The sequence below is a fragment of the Ornithodoros turicata genome, chromosome 6 (genome assembly GCF_037126465.1).
Source record: "Ornithodoros turicata isolate Travis chromosome 6, ASM3712646v1, whole genome shotgun sequence".
Lineage (NCBI taxonomy): Eukaryota > Metazoa > Arthropoda > Arachnida > Ixodida > Argasidae > Ornithodoros > Ornithodoros turicata.
This window is the reverse complement of record NC_088206.1, coordinates 63,721,227-63,741,212: the sequence shown is the minus strand read 5'-3', so window position 1 is coordinate 63,741,212 and position 19,986 is coordinate 63,721,227. Positions and strand designations below refer to the sequence as shown.

General features: G+C 46.0%; 1 protein-coding gene across 4 annotated transcripts in view; it reads right to left on the bottom strand.

The window, feature by feature from the left end:
• LOC135396990 (neuroglobin-like) overlaps positions 1-19,986 on the bottom strand; it is a 152,116-nt gene that overhangs the window by 62,537 nt on the left and 69,593 nt on the right. Inside the window, exon 1 of one of the 4 annotated variants that reach the window (XM_064628272.1) lies at positions 9,095-9,182. The exons of 2 other annotated variants lie outside the window; for them this stretch is intronic. The gene's annotated coding sequence lies outside the window, so the exon portion shown is untranslated. Of the gene's footprint in view, positions 1-857; positions 880-9,094; positions 9,183-19,986 lie in introns of those variants that run through there. One more of the 4 variants, XM_064628273.1, reaches the window with a different exon arrangement.

Sequence of the window (19,986 nt, the reverse complement as noted above, 5' to 3'; positions counted from 1 at the left end):
TGGGCCTGTGTGCCCATGTCTTCATGCTACACACACTCGATCTACCCCATTCCTGTTTTTGTTTGTTTGTTTGTTTGTTCTTCTCTGTTTCCTAGCTCATCTTTTTTTTTTTCACCCACAAACGCGTATAGGAGTATAGCCAGTTCTGACTGGATCGGGACAAACCTCTCCACATTTTTCTTTCTTTTTCGAATCCAATCCGATCTTCATGAACGAGCCTTAGCATGTGTCTGGAAAGTGTGCCGGAAAACCCAGGGGAAACATAAGACAGCACAGTCGGCGCCGGGAGACCGGCAATCAGCGGGGTGTGGGTTCGATTCGCGGCGCCCGCTGACGTTCTTCAGATTAATATAGATGTTGCGCGAGATGAATTTAACTTTAATGAATCTAACTCTCAGTTGTGATTGGGACAACGGAGAGAAACAGTTTAACATGATGGCAATTTATGTTCTGAAGCTTGACCATATAGAAAGGACAAACACATACAAAGCCTCAAGTGCCTAAGAAATTAATGAAGAATTAATTAAAGAAATTAAGAAATTTCATCTTTAACAAACAGTTTGTTTTGCCCCCGTCTTGGAGACATTAGAAATGAATACATTTCATCCACAAAAGAAAGGCGCGAAGTGCACTATATTTTCACCACGCCAGAATTACCATTCACTTTCGTCTAGCCATTTGAGGTAATTTCATCCCCAGAAGAAATTTCACATTTCACAGTGACGAAGTTTTAGAAAAGCTTTTTTTATCCTCGCGTTTTGATAATTCATCAGTGACTAAAGAGCAGAGCGCTGAAGAGGAGATATAAGAAGCAACACAAAGGTAACGATTACTAATAGTGCCCAAGGATGACATACCACCACTCCTTCCAAGCAATCAGTGAGACACGAAGCTTTCTAGAAATAAAAGAAGCGCAAACTTAGTTAGCGATACAGAAAGCCAGTACCTCGCGGGAACGGAACATATGGTATAGAGGGAGAAGAGATAGAGAAAAAAATAAACGAAACTTGATCACGCTATGCGGATCAATCGCCATTCGTCAGGAAGCCCCGAGGTTCCTGCCAAGATGTCGTCCTTCCGGTACCCGGCCGTATCATTTCTTCCGAACGCAAACGCCCTCATCGCGAAAGGCTCATTAAATGCGTAAATCTTCGCCATATCACTCGCAATAAGCGACATTTCACGTACATGGATGAAGATCGTACTCGAAATTCCTTTTGCACCAACGCATTCTGGAAAGACGAATACGTAACACAAATAAAGGAACAACCTCATCTTACGTCGCTTCTATAGCATTGCTTCTGCGACAAAGATGTCATGCGAATAGATTCATCCATCATAAACCTTGCGTTCTGCTCAGACAACACAATGGGAACGATACTCAATGAGCAACAGTAATCAATAACCCACAGATTTCCGCACACTATGTTCATATAAAACCTCCATTTGGGCCTGTTGGTACACGGTTCTTTTTTTTTTATAAAAGCGCTAAAAAACGACGACAGAGACAAAAGGCGCTCGCTGTTTATCTGTGTCGTCGTTTTTTTAGGAATTTTAACATATACGTGTACGTTCCAGTACGAGCACGCATACGTATAGGTTCATGTCGTTCATGTATTATCGGAGTGTTTACAAAATATAAAAAATTCAAATCTGCAGAAAAACAAAAAGACGTTATAGTATATGAGCCTTTGTCTGCAGACATTGCCGGGATATGCTTGCGTGGAATGGGATTTTTTTTTCTCTTTCTGGAAAACGTTTATGTCGACGTATTTGAAGTTCTACGGGGCTACTCCGCAGATAACATACTGCGTTTCTATTGTACTTAAAAAACGACCGCTGTGACAGGTCGAAATTTTCGTCACCCATATGTGCTATGCTCGAAAACGATGTCAAAATGTTTAGGATTCCAGATTGAATTCTCTAAGTTACGACGACGTCAAAACCCGTTCCCTAACAACTGTCAATAGTCTACGCTACCATGTTCTTGTGCTGTCGGAGAATCGACGTCGCTTTGAAATCAACTCGGAAAGCCTTGTTTACTACAGATGAAACGCCAAAAGTAAAAAAAAAAAGAAAGAATAAAAAAACAAAAAACGACGGAAGTAAAGATAAAACTTCCCGTTGTTCGAAAACTTGAGTCAAATGGCAGCTGCCTGTGATATTTAAGAGTAAACGGGCCTTTCAACGCGTGTATTAACGTCAAAGCGTCTCTTTTTCGGATCATTACAAATGTAGTACCGTATTTCGGAACACCTTGTACCTGCAGCGTTACCTGCACGCGCCTTCTCCACATGCGAAAGGTCACGAAATGAAAGGTGGCCGCTCTTGCACAAGTACAGCGGGGTATCGGGAGGCCAAAAAAGAGCTCACGGCAAAGAGCTTTCTTCAATCATACCGACAGATTTAATTAACGTCCAACTTAATCCGAATCCCTCTCCAGCTGTTCCATCGAGCGCCATGTACATGAGCGGAGAGAGAGAGAGAAAAAAAAAATGCGATAAGGAGTGGACGAGATTATTGCGTGTTCAATAGATTGTGCGTGATCATCCAGGGAGCACGGTACATAAATATAGGGACAGCCTTATCAGTGCGTGGCCCATTGACTGTCCTGGCTAGGGCATCTAATAGAAAAGTTCCATCGATCCGCCTGCGTTCTGCTTCAAAGGCTGTACTTATCACATCTTTTCAGGCGACGAAGCACGAGGCATAACAGCTGGCTGACGTTGTTCCCAGCTTCGACTGAAATTACATTTAACAAAGTGCATATAAAAAAAAAAAACATGGAGAGGTCAGTGCAGGCGTACTAGTTACTCTGGTTTTAGTTAATTAGTCCGTTGTTGGCCCAAGTTAAGGGGGCGCTCTCCGCTGGAAATGTCCGCGAGGTCTTGGGAGTAGAATTTACGTTAATGGATCTTAATATCATTTTATTATTCTCACTAATTAAATAAATTATTTTTAGAGTAAAATTCGAACGCTTAGGAGCACCTAGTTTTAATCGCAAGATTTCGTGCAGAATCTGCACTTCATCAGGTGCAAAAGGAAACAAGATGTAAGAAAAGGAAAAAGACGGGGATAAAAACGAAATAAAACTTCAAAAAGAGAAAAAGAGAAGACAAACACGAGGGTTAAAATAAGTCCTTTCTGTAGGAGACACATAGTGTAACGAAAGCCATTACAAGTTTTGAGGCCCGACGTCAAGCAATCCTGATTGGTCAACCGGAAGACAAACACACAATACGCTGGTAGACCGACATGACCAATCTGAAACTGTAACACTGAAAGAGGATCGAACAAATACCGGGGGACGGTGCAATGGCGAACACAGGGTCGCAATTTCTTCTTCTATAGAGCTCCCTTAGATCCAATAGGAAACTTCACCTTCCGTTGAGCCAAAAACAAGTGTGGCACGAAGCAAGTTGTCGGGAACCGATTCTCCGCAGCTGTTCGAACGGGTTTTCGTATTGATTTTCCTTCGGACGGTAAACATGAAATACTCGTTTACCTCCTCGAACACGACCCCTCATTTGGAGCGCTCTCTTTGATTGGTCGACGTTCACACTTTAAACAGTGTGTGAGTCAAAAAGGAAGTTGAAAGGGTGTTGAGGGCACAACTATACAGGAGAAATGGTGTCTGTTTGTTGCTTGTGAAGAAATAGATGCTATGCAATGCCCTATTCAGGTTTTTAGGATCTGTAGGCACGTCTTCAATATGAGGCGTAACCATTGTCTCGACTGGCCCAACAAACATTTACAAGGGCGAAGAATCCAATCCAAGGAACTTCACACTGAAAAGGTCAGCCAGCGGCAGGACTCGAACCCACATCTCCTGGATTACCGGTCCAAGGCTTTGCGAAGAAAGCATCCCAGCAGTATACAACTGCTCGCGCTCGACTTCGGTGTTTTCTGTTACCTTATCGAATTTCCGATATTTGGCGAACTATCGAAATTAACTATCTATATCAACCCACTATTTAGTCAACTACCGATTCACCCAACGTAATTCTGAACGCGCTTGATTTCCTTTCCTAAAATACTAAATCTGGGGCGAGCAATCATGCCACACGAGGTTCGAGATGTAATCAGCGACCGAGAGAGAGAGCTAGGCATTCACATCACAGACCATCACATTCCACGACGACAGTGGGGCCGAGCAGAAGCACAAGAATCGGGAATATATTCCTTTGTTGTCCCGTGTGCTCGCAAGAGTGGATCCAACCCGCCCGCCATCTTGGTTCCTGCGCGGCTGCGTCGCCTAGGAATGGGGCGCCAATCTCTCTCTTCTGCACCGGAGAACTGCGCACAGTCGAGCCAGCTCGCAACCGAGTAAACCGGTTTTGGATGGAGGGAACACAACATGTACGGTGCGTCCTTGGAATGAGAAATCACGTGACACGATATGGGGGGGGGGGGCAATCGCGGGCACCGAACGGCCACCCCACTCACCGTGCATGCGCGCCGCGCCGAGGCTACAGACTGACCATCGGAAGTGGAAATGAAAGAAAAATATGGAGATGGTAGTCCCGACCCAGTAAGGACTGGCTACTCGGAAACGCGTTTGTGGGTGGAGCAATAGAGTCAGAAAAAAAAAGAGGAAAGAAAAACAAACAAACAAACAGATAAACCGTAAAGAGGTAGAGTGGTTCAGGCAGAAGAAAGCACAAAGGAGAAAGGAAAAAAGAAAAGGGGAGACGTTAGGCACCGAGAAGCACTCACTGGTTCACAATGTCAGAGACCGCGCGAACACAGTGTCACAGAAGTTGTTACTGAGTGTCAACTGTCAAGCCGGTTCGAAGCGGCAAGGAAGTCGACAAGAGCAGACAAGAACGCGCAATGTCGCCACCTGGTGATGGACAGGCCAGCACAACAACATAGATGAATAGATGATGATGGTGATGGTGTGGGATGTTTCCCTGCGTTGAGTGCAGGACCCTACACTCTTAAAAATGAACTTCACCGCATAGCACGTTCCTAGCCAACCATCGTCTCGATTGATATCGTTATCTGCCCTGATTTGTTGAAAACGGGGGGCGTACGCCTTTTCTGTGACAATTATGAACAGCATAAGTGTCACAAAAAGGCGTACGCCCCTCGTTTTCAACAAATCAGGGCAGATAACGATATCATTCGAGATGATGGTTGGCTAGGAGCGTGCTATGTGGTGAAGTTCATTTTTAAGAGTGTACCCCATTCCAAAAAGGTTCACATGAAAGGATGACGAGGGAAGGAAACCCCTTCAGGCACACTCTTAAAAATGAACTTCACCGTATAGCACGCAACTAGCCAACCATCACCTCGAATGATATCGTTATCTGCCCTGATTTGTTGGAAACGGGAGGCGTACGCCTTTTCTGTGACATTTATGCTGTTCATAATTGTCACAGAAGAGGCGTACGCCTCCCGTTTTCAGCAAGTCAGGGCTGATAACGATATCATTCGAGATGATGGTTGGCTAGTTGCGTGCTATGCGGTGAAGTTCATTTTTAGGAGTGCAGGCCAGCAGCCGAGAACCTTCCCAACGGAGAAAGGGCGACTGTCAAGGCGGGCTAGCGCCGCCGCAAGGGAACCTCGAGGCGCGCTGTATCGAGGGCAGGCGATTCTTGCATAGCGAGGACTGTACACTCTAAGAACAGAACTTCACCGCATAGCACACTCTACACCAACCATTGCCACGAATGATAGGGTTATCGCTTCCGATTCGAAGAGAGACGGGGGCGTACGCCTTTTTCTGGCAATTTGGATACATATATGAAAACTGCCACAAAAAGGAGTACGCCTGGCCCTCTGTCTTCCAATCACAAGCGATAACCCTATCATTCGTGGCAATGGTTGGCGCACAGTGTGCTATGCGGTGAAGTTCTGTTTTTAGAGTGTAATGCTAACATATTATTAAAAATTAGCGCGAACAGTGCGGTAGAGTATCGCCTCTGGCAATGAAACACATCAATGATTTAATCGAGCAACACCGAAAAAAGGTGCTGACGCCAGGACTGATTTCCGGCCAGATATGCCACCGCTACATTAATTCTGGGCATTGAAGGCTTGCGTGTTTGTGTCGTCCATGTCTTGTAGCCAGCCTCGGCTAATTCCTCGTTGTTTATCCCAATGATCATCATCAAAATGAAGTTGTTGTTGCTATATCATGTGCACAAAGCGCGCTGAAACCATGCAAACGTTGCACAGAGCGACATTTTTCGGCGCGCATGTCTTAAAACGCATCACATTGCGGACAACTATTCCATATAGCAAAAGGTATATAGAGGCGACTTTTATAGTGAAGCTTTTATGTTTGCAGTGTCGCTGAAGGCTCGTATATTGTTGTGTCGCTGCATTATTAAACGCAGGGTACAAAGCCCTTACGAAACAAAACATCACGACGAAAACGAATTCCCCGTTGCACTGTTTCATCCCCGAAGCTCTCGACGAAACTTTTTTTCAAATGCGTCCGTTCGAAGGCCATTTTATTGCAACGCGGAGCACAGAAAACAAGAGAGAGAGAGAGAGAGAGAGAAAAGAGAGAAAGAGAAAGGAGAACGGAAAAAACCTCGCGTTAAACGAAACTGAGCAAGTTAACAAGAACATCCAAGCCCATTATACGACGGGTTTTCGAGAGGCAGATATTTTGTTTCTGTTACGAACGTTATGATGGACGGCAGCTTAAAGGGCACGATAGGGGATTGAAACTGCTTCGCTTGTGTCGTCTTTGGAGGCAGTGTTTCGCGAGGTTTAATGTCACACATGTCAGGTCAGACGCTAGACACGCATTATTGGCACTCAATTGGCTCAATGGGCTAGGTATGGGGGGAGTTGAGTACATGATCATAGTGATACTGCAGCAAGAGACGACGACAGAGGGTTGAGATGAATTAGACAAGACACCTACTGGTAGGATTGGCCGGTATAGGGAGAAGACGTGTTACGAGACACAAGACAAAAAGTCAAGTCAGGACGAAGTCAAGACAAAAAGTTAAATGTGTGTGTTCACCCCCATGAGCGATATTCCACTTACTCCAACGGACGACACGCAAAACGCTATAACTTCCTTCCTTGTCTCGGGGGGATCGCCGTTACCTCGTCTCAAGCCTCACTGGCCCCATGACGCAGTCTCAATGGCAACGTGACATCACCACCCACTCTCTGCTTTACTCCGTTGACCCCACATTGTCCCTTACTCTACCCCGTCGAATGCCTGGTTCCTTTAGCACAGTCTTCCACCGCATGAGACTTAATGTGGCTTTTACACCGGCTTTCAAACACCTCCTCGGTGTCGGCGCGTCTCTCTGTTCCACCCTCTGTTCCACGTGTGGTGACCTCAGTGACCTCCATCACGTCCTCCTAGTCTGCGGACAGTACGATCGCGAGCGCGCCCTCGTGGAAACTGCTCTCCAATGCGTCGATCAACGCCAGATCGACTTAGCCAAAATTCTCGGCCCATGGTCGGACCCCTCACATCTGATGCAAGGCCTACGAGCTGTTGCTAAGTTCCTCACCAGCACTGGACTAATGAACGAACTCTAACAGGACACCTTTCCATCATCATCACTTTCTCATCCCCTTCCACAACCGCACTGGGGCAATGTACCGCCATAACGGCGGAGAATGACCCACCACATAATCATCCCATTTATGTGTGTGTCCATTACAATCTCTGTTCTCTCTGGACATCATATCTGTTTTTTCATCATCTGTTTGTGTAAGTGTGCTGGGGTAGCCAGTACGACTTCGTCGAAACTCAAATCCCCATTTTTTTCTCTATCCCATTCCATCACATCCTTCTGATGAGTTAGCGCGAGCGCTCAGTCTTGCAGAGATCTTGTCAAGCTATGCTTTCATAGCAGCTTTTTCCCCTCTCAGTCTTCTACCAACTTGTTGGTGAAATACACTATTTACTATTTTGGGAAAAAAATCCTCCCGGGAACAGCACCACAAAGGATACTTATTATTATTATTATTATCTTTCCGCGCTCACCTCAATGGCGAAAATCCCGTTGTCAAAGAAAGTCGCAAGATATTCCGTAGCAGAAGACAGGAAAAGACGGTGTCGTCTGCTAAGTTCGCAATACCCCTGTTACAACTCTACAAGTTGAAACAGAGAGCATTCTACACACACACACACACACACGTAAAAAGCAATTATCATGTCACTTTACACATTTTTAACACACCACACTCTGTAACGATGTAGTGACGTACGACATTCAAGGATTAATTATATCCGAAACATTATTGGACTGTATCTGCCATCACAGAACTCTATGCCTGCACTACAATTACCGTTCATACATTACAGGTAAAGCGTATTGATTCAAACTGCTGTGAATGCCTTAGAATATCTGACTGATGCACAAAGTAGGTCCAACTTATTACTTTTACGCTGCCATACACACTCCACAGGACCAAGATGAAGCACTGCAGCTCAACAGCGATCACAATGTGTCGACCCCCATGCTTCATACACGTGATCCATGATTTCAACGACAAGATGGATGTTTGCACTGCCACCACGTCATCCGTCATTCTGACAAGGTTTGCATGACTTTTTGAAATTACTTTTTTTACGGTTTGATTGACTGATTAGTGAGTGGTGGTATTAACTGGCCAGGAAATTCGTGCAAAAGTCTTTCTTTCCTTCTTGTAAGGGTACCGGCTATATTTAAAAGCCACAGCTAATTAATGATTTGATTAAATAAATATTCGTAATGCGAATTCTCGTTCATATTAAAAATGTACTTGTAGAATACTAATTATTATATTTTTAAGTCTGGAAAATACCTATACACTATCTTATTCTTCTTTTTTTTTCTTTTTTGATTGGCTGTCTTTAGAAATACGCCTATGTGCTACATCCAGGAGAATGCACATCACGTGAAACACGAGTTGTATATTGTCGCAGAAGTGCCCACACTGCAGATAATGAAAAAAAAAAAAGAAAAAAGAGGAAAAAGAAACTGTCGAAATTGAGTAGGAATAGTCGAATCACTGATCGTGATTCAGAAATCTCACCCACGCCGTCATCATCATCACATATGCCTGTTGTTATTCGACGCAACTTGCGGAACAAACGTATTATCGTGCGTCCACACGAGCGACTTACCCACGGAATATTCTAGTGGAGGGAAAAGCGAAAACTCCTCACGGGACGAGAGTTCCACCGCATGTCATGTTGGCACTCACACGATGGATATCGGGAATGCGCACTCAGAAGACGACACCGTCTTTTCCTGTTGTCTGCTACTTAACATATCGTAAATGAGGCGCAGTGCACAAAAAACATGACGATGAACGCCAGCAGAAAGAAAGAATGAAAGAGAGAGAGAGAGAGAGAGAGAGAAAGCGAAATCACACCAAACACTGCGGGTACACGACGTGACCACGAAATACGATTTCGCGTACAGTCAGAGAGGAAAGATAGCAAAGATACAAGATTGAAAGATATGCAAAGCGGCATCCCGCATGAATAGAATATTAATCGCCTGTTTTCGCGGCCACTTATGTAAGGGAATTACGACTGTCCCATCAAATGGGTGCCGAGCCCAAAGAACTGGAAAGAGGTCGGACAAAAAGAAGAAAAGTTGATAAGGAAAGGAAACATAGAAATCACCCTATCAGATTACGACACTTTAGTTAGGACTTTGTGCTGACGAAATCCGAAAGAAGAGGCTCGAACGGTGAATCCTGTATGGAGATTTTTAATCCCTTTCAATTCCAACCGCTGTTTCTTAATTAGGAACTCCGGGAGACCACCGTTCCTGCTGCCCGCACGCAAATGCAATGAGGATAACTGCCAAAAACAGATAGGATCTTCGATGGAACAACACCTTCCGTTCTTTTCTTTATTCTAACTTAACTGAGAGAGGCATGGACCTATCTTCAGAAAACCTATCTCTTGTCCGGAATTTATGGTGGGTGGCGGAGGTCGTCATGTAAAAAGTAAGAGCTGAGAATCGTCTTAACGTTCTCTGTTACTTATGCGGTTCCCGGTGCGGGGCACGTCTCCGCCGGCACAGCTCAGCATTCACCGATATTTTATAAGTCAAATGGCGCCCGGGACTTTATGTACAAAAGTCTCTCAAAATACGCAAGCAGATATGCTGCGCGGACCGAACAAATATGCATAAAATACGCAGAAATATTATGACGCCGAGAATGTTGGTCCGGAATCTTCCGCGTGCTTGGAACTGCATAGATACACAAACTATCTAAAAAAAAAAACGTTTTGCAAATGACAATGCACATCCCTCACTGGCAGCTGGAACGTGTACGTTCACGCGTGCACACTCGGATATTCCGAGGACTGCATCAATATATTTGGGGGACGTAAAGGTAAACCCTGCTTCCCGGACCGTGTGTCGGAGATTTCCGGCGTCCGTCAAAAGAACCCCGGGCGGTCGAAATTAACCGAAGTCCTACCCTGCGGCACGTGCAGGATGTTGCCCGGGGTGATACACATTAGGCTATTACGTGATGTGATGTAATCTACTCAGATTACATTTAACACATTTACTCCTCGTTGGGCACTTGCAGTGTGCCACGATAGCCATAATCAGGTTTGAAAAATTGCACACACACGCATCATGTACGAAAGGTATCCATCAGGTATCAAAATCTACCAAGTTCTACTGAGCGAAATGTACGCGGTATCTACACGTAACTCACAATCGCGCACGACTTTAATCCGACATTTTTCCTGGCTCTTTGCTAGGCTAAACTTTCCTTTCTTTTTTTTTTCTTAATAAACGTACCCAGCTTTCCAGGGGACGAGCGCTGTTGGGCAGCGTTGTGTTAGAGAAGTCAGGCTGTCGCTAAAAACATCCACGAGATTTCACCTGGCCGATTTGTTCGCCTCAACTCCACTAAACATAGCGCACCAATAGAACAAGAGAAAGCAATATGTTTCTCCCTTCTTCAGAGCGCCATTCCTTCATCTAAGACACAAGATCCGACAACTGCGTTACCAAATACAACCTCCGTGACGGCCCTAATAATAGATAGGAGAACTCGCCAAAGAAGCGACTGGATTATCCGCGAGACAAATACCAAAGGACGCAGTCGATTCGTGCGCGAGTCCTTTGTTTCACCTTTGCTCCGAGGCCCCCAGTAATTTCATTCTTTAATGGAAAGAGCGTTTTATTACCGGCCCGTGTGACAGTGGCGCTGCGTTCGCTAAAGTTACCGTACCGGCTGAGTGGCGTCCTACGCTTCCTCATATTTCTTCGGTACCCGTCACTTTCAGTTTATCGTCGAGTTATTTGTATAATCGTGCTTCTTTTCTATCTTTAGAAGTTCACGAGGAAGACATGTTTTCGCTACAGTCACGTGGTATTTCTACTTTTTGTGCGTTTAATTCGAGAAACAACCGTATCTTTTTTGTGTTGTTTGCGCGTTCGAGTGCTTTTGAACGTCGCTTCTGTAAGAGGGAAGATCGAGAAGGTTAACTCGGATTTCCGAGGATGTTGTTCAACAGAACATAGAGAAGAAGCAAATGTGATATCGTCGTAAAAGTGAGATGCGGGATTTCCTCCTCAAGGGAATACAAAGTGGAAATTTCTCTTTCCTTTGCAGAGTAAGAAAAATTTTCGTCTGCGTGAGAAATAAAAGATAACGTCAGAAGCATTTAATAATCATGGATAAGCATTTAATATCACTATAGATCCGTCAACTTGTACGCTCTATAGTGAATTGTCTCCGTCCGCTATTATCATACGGATACTAACCGGTTTCCATAGATAGCAGATTACTGGTGTTTTTCATAGCAGAAGTGCATTTTCGTAGTGTCTTAATAGTCGTAATAATTTTCTGTAGTCGTTATGCGCTTCTATTTTACGAAACGACAACAACAACAACAACTTTATTTTGATTATGCCCCTTTGCTTTCCCTCTATCATTTCACGCATTTCCCCCCATTGTTTTTATCCGTTTACCCAAATCACGTACGAAGTAGTTTTCCATGTATTTGGGGAAGCTTTCGGTGCTCTCGCTACGGGAGGGAACGGATCCTCCGAGGAACTCCCGTAGAGAGGTCCTTTAAAGTGGGAATTTTCCCCACCGCCGACGGCGACTCCATGGCGCTGTTTGCCTCGACGTTCGAGGTGCAGATCAATCGTTAAAACGCCAGAACGCACGCCTAGTTGCTCGTGTCGCAGAGATATTGAGTGCTCACCGCGCAACAGATGAGCGTGGCGCCCTGTTTGATGAATTCTACAAGGGCGGCCATTGTGCAGTCCCCATCCATCTACTCGGGTATCCGTCTTACGCAGGCACGAAGGCTCTGAGGAATATTTTAGGTAAACATGTAGCAATCAGGGAACGTCGAAGCTGCAGTGTTTATTCTGATGCAAGCTCTCATGCAGTGGTCTGCACTTCATCCTGTGAACCTGTACCAAAATCCGTCTAGGAACTCCTTATTTCTTTCTTTTAATTACGAATGAATCAATCGATTTAATCGTTATGTGCGATAACTCTACTAACATTACTTACTGAACCACACGGTCGCGGTCCGCTACTCTTGATAATATTCGACGTATGTAATTTAAAGGCCTTACATTAGGCAGCAGTGTCACTCGTGAATATGAAAGCACCATTCATTCAGATTTCACTTTACGCGTTCTTCATCTTCGCGCGTCAGCGAGCGACAGCTTCTATATACCCCCAACGCGAAGAGCTCGTGGCATACTAAATACGGGCTGGTAACGGATACTACATCCTTTCACCGCGAAAATTATCAGAGTAGGGACATTTAAAGATTATGCCATGCCAATTTGTCCGTATATATATATTTTTTCTTTTTTTCACTCACTCCCTCAATCACACCAGCCTTTCAGGAGCGGCTCCGATTTCAACTCTATCTACGATACCTTTTTACGAAAGCGAGCGCCACCTGTGGCACGCAAAGGCTCATGGGAACGTAGAGCGACTTATCATTACAAGACGGCCAGAGGCGGAGGTAGAAGAAGAACAACAACATTTCCTGTGCGCGCACCAGCAGCGTCAGCCCGGGTAAAACGAAGCAGACGACGGAGCAGTGTCCCTCAAAGTTCCCACGCTGCTTTGCGCCGCGCGCTTGGTGGCGCGCGCATCTTCGTAAAATCGTCTATTTGACAGTCCCGTGGTACGATGCCAACTCCCATAACCACGTTCCTAATCCTGCATAGTAATCCCACGTTTCCTCCTAATTACGAGCGGACATTAAAAGAACCTGGAATCCCCCTCGTGGAGTACGCGTACTCTACGATATATGTTAACTCCTTCCCCCGGACAGAGGTTACCATATTCAACGACCTTTTACGAGCAGCCGTCCAAACAGTCCCATTCAGGCCGTGAACCGTATTAAGCATAACGTTTCGGGAATCGCCGCGAACATTTCGGAGAAACATCATCCCGTGGGGTTGCACCGCGTCTGGCATTTAGCTGGCGTTTAGCCACTAACGTCTCCCCAGGAATACGACGCTGCAGCGAAAGACTCTCCAGGGAGAGGGAAAAGGGTTGCGGATAAATATTCGGGACGACGTCAAAGCGAAGAGATGGTGGCGGAAACTTGCCCGTCGGATATTGTTACACATCACGGAACACCGACTGCAATGGAGGGAGCTCAAGGCAGAAAGGAAAGGGAGCGTTAGGTTGTTACGCGCAATGAGTTTCGCAAAAAAAAAAAGAAAGAAAGAAAAAAAGAAGGACAGAAAGAATAAGGAAAGCGAAAGACGACCAACTATCAAACAACAACAAAAACTTTATTTCAGGGTGATGGGTGGGGAGTTTCATCGCCGGGGCCGATACTCTACCCCATTGCTGGAGGTGAAGCGGGGAGTGAGGTAATGGGTTCCGTTACAATGAGAATCGAAGTCCTGTGGCGTCCAAAAACACAGTCGAAAAGGGGAAGCAAAGGATGGAAGGATGGTTGGATGGATGGATGGATAGATAGATAGATAGATAGATAGATAGATAGATAGATAGATAGATAGATAGATAGATAGATAGATAGATAGATAGATAGAGAGAGAGAGAGAGAGAGCATAAACATGTGCGTAGTGCTGCTTAGGTCTGCCCCCGTGAACTACCGACTTCGGGGTATGATTACAACGAGAGTTCTTTGCGGATGAGTGTTGCGAACACGCACGGCGTCATCGTTCTCCGGTAACGTAGTTAGATTTCGATTCCGTGTTAGGGCCGCGAAGCAACTGTGGCTATAAGCAGCGTACAGACGTGAACAGATGAAGAGAGGACAGCAGGAAGGACTGGAGACAGAGGGGAGGGGGGGTTAGTGAACGTTCTGAGCCGACTTCAGGGATAACCCGTCTTGAAAAAAAGTCTGCCAGAAAATCGAGGGAAAAACACAGACAGCACAACCGGTGGTAGGATTCGAACCCAGCACCTCCTAGTCTACAGCATGACCCCTGGAGCTATACCACCAAGGAGCGGGTGCTTTCATCGACCCGCCCACAACGCTGGTGTAACGTAGTTTGGCTTCGAGTGCTTCTACGTCTGGTGACTCCGGTATTACATCAGTAGAAGAAAAGATATATATTTTTTTCTTCCTTACACGGTTCGTAACGTGAGAACACTTTTTCACAGCTTTGACAGCAAGCCGTCGATTTTGGGTGCTGCTCAGTTCAATGAACTTCGAAGGAACTCTGAATCGCCATATTTCCACCGAGAATAATAGTGAGCTTTAGTATATCGTACGCTGTCGCATTTGCGTACGTAAGGGATAGCATGGTCATTCTGCGCAATGCGCAAAGCTCTGTTTATACATTGCGCCCATGGCCGCCCGCGCTGCGCGCCGACAGCCAGCCGTTCGCTACACCACGCTTTCTCATCCTGCCGGGATCATAGTCCGACGCGATTCGGCGCCGGCGCAACGTAAACAGCACCGGAGATTTTCACATTTCGTAGTGGGAAAGCAATGATATCTGTACCCGCGTGCTGGAATCCGACTAAAGACAATCCGTGTTCCCATCGTTGGCACTGTTATGTTGGTATTACTGTAATACGTTTGGCACCCCCAAACACGAAAACACGAACACTGAATTAAATAAGAAGTCGCACGTCTTCCCAGTTGCTTGTCTCTATAGTCCATCCGTCGCTTATTATATAGGCACGGATGTTTCTTTACAGTTTCCATCAAAAGCTCAATGGGCGACGCCATGTTGGGAAATGCGAGTCCATCGGAGCCCACGCCGTGCACAGCTCGCTGGCCACCGCAAATGTAGAGCATTGTTCTAACTCCCCGACGGCGGCTGGCGTAGTCGCGCGTTGCCGCCGCGCCGAGTGTCATCGAACTCACCGGCGGCGGCTCGCGATGCACGGCGCTGCGCCGCGCGTCGTTACGCCCCGCGCCGTTGGACTCTAAACCAGGCTTTACAAACGCAACGGCGACACCGTAGGCAAGGGATAACATGGTGGTTCTGCGCAATGCGCAAAGCTCTGTTTATGTATTGCGCGTGCGTAGAACCACCAGCGCTATCGCTTATACGCAAATGCTACAACGTATGTATACTAAAACTCACTATTAGTGAGTATAGTATAACGCATGTGAGGGATAGCGTGGTGGTTCTGCGCAATGCGCGAAGCTCTGTTTATGTATTGCGCGTGCGTAGAACCACCAACGCTATCCCTTATACGCAAATGCTACAACGTATGTATACTTAAACTCACTATTAGTGAGTATAGTATAACGTATGTGAGGGATAGCGTGGTGGTTCTGCGCAATGCGCAAAGCTCTGTTTATGTATTGCGCGTGCGTAGAAGCACCAACGCTATCCCTTATACGCAAATGCTACAACGTATGTATACTAAAACTCACTATTAGTGAGTATAGTATAACGTATGTGAGGGATAGCGTGGTGGTTCTGCGCAATGCGCAAAGCTCTGTTTATGTATTGCGCATGCGTAGAACCACCAACGCTATCCCTTATACGCAAATGCTACAACGTATGTATACTAAAACTCACTATTAGTGAGTATAGCATAACGTATGTGAGGGATAGCGTGGTGGTTCTGCGCAATGCGCGAAGCTCTGTTTATGTATTGCGCGTGCGTAGAACCATCGACGCTATCCCTTATACGCAAATGCTACAACGTATGTATACCAAAACTCACTATTAGTGAGTTTAGTATAACGTATGTGAGGGATAGCGTGGTGGTTCTGCGCAATGCGCGAAGCTCTGTTTATGTATTGCGCGTGCGTAGAACCACCAACGCTATCCCTTATACGCAAATGCTACAGCGTATGTATACCAAAACTCACTATTAGTGAGTATAGTATAACGTATGTGAGGGATAGCGTGGTGGTTCTGCGCAATGCGCGAAGCTTTTTTTATGTATTGCGCGTGCGTAGAACCACCGACGCTATCCCTTATACGCAAATGCTACAGCGTATGTATACCAAAACTCACTATTAATAATATGGTGAGGAAGAAACTGACGTAACGTCGAAGCTCGTAACTCTATCTATAGCTTTCACTTCCTTTCGATGGACTACTGAAGGACTGACTGAACTCAATCTCATCCTCGACCTGACTACTCCTAGCTAACGCAACCAGCATTACAATATTAGCGAGTTTTAGTAATAGGAAGGTGTTCACGATAGCAGTTCCGAAGACATGGTAAGCTAATCGCCCTGTTTCTTTCAAGCGGGTGACATCACAACGCAGAGCTTCGATTTGATGACTCCCTTTATCGTATCGTTATCGTGGGGTTCTTCTGATGTACGAAAAATCGATAATAATAATAATAATAGAGTGATTCGAATGGGGAATAGTGAGGTACACGTATGTGGCGCAACGGCTACTCTCAGGAAGATCAAGAAGAAATATAAAAGTAAGACCGCATTTCATCGCATTGCTTGCATATTCGCGTAGCATATTTTCCGGTCGTCATGCATATAGGAAACGCCAGCTGCATGCGGAGAAAAGAAGGAGTAACGAACCCGTGACGGCGGAGAGGTAGCGATCATTTCTCCCACTGGCAATGTAGCAGCTGTGCGCGAAAACATGGCGAATGCACGCTCTACCCTTCGTCGACGTGTGCGTAGAATTGGTAAAAACGAACGGGAGGAACGAAATACACACGCTGGCTTCGATGAGGATAAGAGAGAGGGGAAAAAAAATTCCGGCATGCACGAGGCAACTTGTTCGCGCTGGGGGAAGATGGGTTTCCGGCATCGGTGGCCAGATCATTCTTCGATATATACGCGAGCGGGGTGCAACAGTGAACATTGCTGGTGTGCTCCCGTGACAACATTTATTCCCCCGCCAGTGTACGCAGCTTATGCAAGCATCGGTTTCATCACAGCCACACACTTTATGCAAACAGCGCTGACGAACATTTCTTTCTTCTTTTTTTCCCCCTCCCTCCTTTCCCTTCCTTTGTTTTATATATAAGGAATCCTAAATAACGCGTCCTGGTGTAGCCAGTCTCGAGTGGTTTGGGACTAACATCTCCACTTTCTGTTAGCCGTCAATGAATGAATCAATCAACATTTCTCCCATATATGCCGAGTTGCATTTAGTTTCAAAATACGCTTGCGTTCAATAAATTTGCTTAAACAGCAAAAAAATATATGTTACAGATCTGATTGCTTTTCTGCGTATCTCGTGAATAAAATGATCGATTCTGTCCATGAGAGACCATAGAGTGTATCCATAAGCTTCGACTGGCGAAAAAAGTGACAAACTTAGGTCTAGAAATGACCTGAAGAAGCGCAGCCTCTTGCACGAAAGTTCTTGTTCAAATAAACTTCAGTTGCTCCTATAACCGTTTTCATGTTACCTGTGTGATTCCCTCATCGCGGGCTCCTCGACAGTGTTTCCTTTTTTTCCCCATTCCGACGTGTCTAGAAATTCGTAAGAAAGGGCGTCTAAATCACACGGACGGTCATCAATGATCATTAAGACCAATGGCCGTTGAACCACCAATCGCGCCACCAATCGTGTAACGTGTCAACTTCTCAAACATCATTGGATCCAACGCCTGGTGGCGCTACGCAGCCATATAAATCTTAAAGAGTATGCTAGAAGGAAACCTCCGAAACTGGGACGTACGGGCAAGGGGAGCGCCATATTGAATTAGCTACTGCTGCCGCGGCGCATGCAAACAAAGGAATCCAGTAAGCATACAGCAAACACAACGCCAAAAATGTTTTTGGAACAGTAACACACCACCAGAACCCATGAAACCGTAAGATATATGAAAACACATACACACACACACACGAAGAAACAGACACGACACGGACGCCACATGGGGACGCTGTCTCCGCCGTTGCCGCTGCCTCAACCAGCCTTGACTACAAGCCTGGATAGGAGCGGACACTGACAAAATATGTAGCCGACGGAAGCAGAGGAGCAACCGAGCAAGTGTTGCAACAGTTTTTGGAACTGTGGCTGCTTTCACGGGCTGGAAATACACGACGTTTCCTCGGCTGATTCAATATGGCTGCCTCCGAGCGCATACATTGAGAGAGAGAAGAACCCCGTTCAAGTGCTTTGCTCTCCTCCGATCCTCCTCCCCAGCTTTCCTTCTAGCCTCTCTCCGTAAGATTTCTATGTACGCAGCCGATGCTGGACATCGCGAAAAGACTTTGACGTACACGAACCTTCCCAACTGCTACATTGAAAAGGCCGCAGCGAGGAGAAGAACGACCCGTCACGTTTCCCATGAGTTGGCAGGCAGCAACGCGGCGTGACGAGTTGATGATGATGAATTGACGTTTAATGACGCGCAAGAGACTCTGATCATGACGCGCCAAACAATTGTGAATAATGGACGGATGAATTATAAGCTATATACAATGGTTAGGTTAACAACGGCACGTTAAGAAAAACGATGTCCTACAGCCGACGTCTCCTTCACAAGCTTGGAAAAGCAGATTCTCCTAACTGTGGCACCTGTAGGACTGTTGAGGACACTGCACAGATCTTATTATCCTGTCCACGGTATCAGCAGTACAAGCTTCTTTAGCTCGGCTGGATGGCAGACCCTTCGATGTTCGTTAAGGTTCTGGGCCCTTGGACACCCGGCCATTAGTTCTACGCCATGCAGAGAACATTTGTCCGATTTCGCGCGGACTCCCAAGTTAGTGGACACAGTGTGACGATCACTGTGTTGACAGTGTGTGCGAGCGGCTGACTGAGTGCCTTTGTCACTCGTTGGTTTTATTGTACCTAGCCACTTTTGTTTTCCTAAGTGATCTGTAGTAGCCGGCTCTCGTAATGAGCGCCTGTTTCTCTCTCTCTCTCTCTTTTTTTCCTTCTTTTCTTATAGACTCAACTCAAACAGAAACGATGCGTAAGCTAAAGAATCAGGAGAAAATGAAGAATAAGCTGTTCTGGAACTTGTATAATCCAATCATGACTCCCAGCTCCCGAGGCATAGTGGTTAGGATGGCTGCTTTCCACGCCGAGACTGGGAGGCGGTGGCGCGGTTTCGAATTCCCGCACCGGCTGTCCTGTCTGAGGTTTTCCCTGGGTTTTCCTGCACCAGACGAATGTCGGCGCAGTTCCCCCTGAAGTCGCCCCAGGACGCATACTAACACCTCTGTCCACCACTCCTTCCTGCTGTCCTCTCTCCACCTCTCCACGTGTGCACGCCGCTCATAGCCACAGTTGCTTCGCGGTGGTAACGAGGATTTTAAAAATATTATGACCGATATTGTTAAAAGAGCTGACTACGCATCGCTAACGCGCGACTATGTTAAACTGGCCTAATTGTGGTACACGTCGATTTCGAAGCAAATTAGTGCTTACGAAACGAGACACACCCAAACCGCACAACGTGTTGGCCCATTATTGGACCAATATTGGCAATACCGGCCCAGTATTGGTCCAATCTTGGGCCGACATTGCCAATATTCGTCCAATCTTGGGCCGACATTGCAAATATTGGTCTAATCTTGGGCCGACATTGCCCATATTGGTCCAGGCTTGGGCCGACGTTGCCATGCAATATTGGTCCAATATTGGGCCAACATGTTGCGCTGCTTGGGCAGTA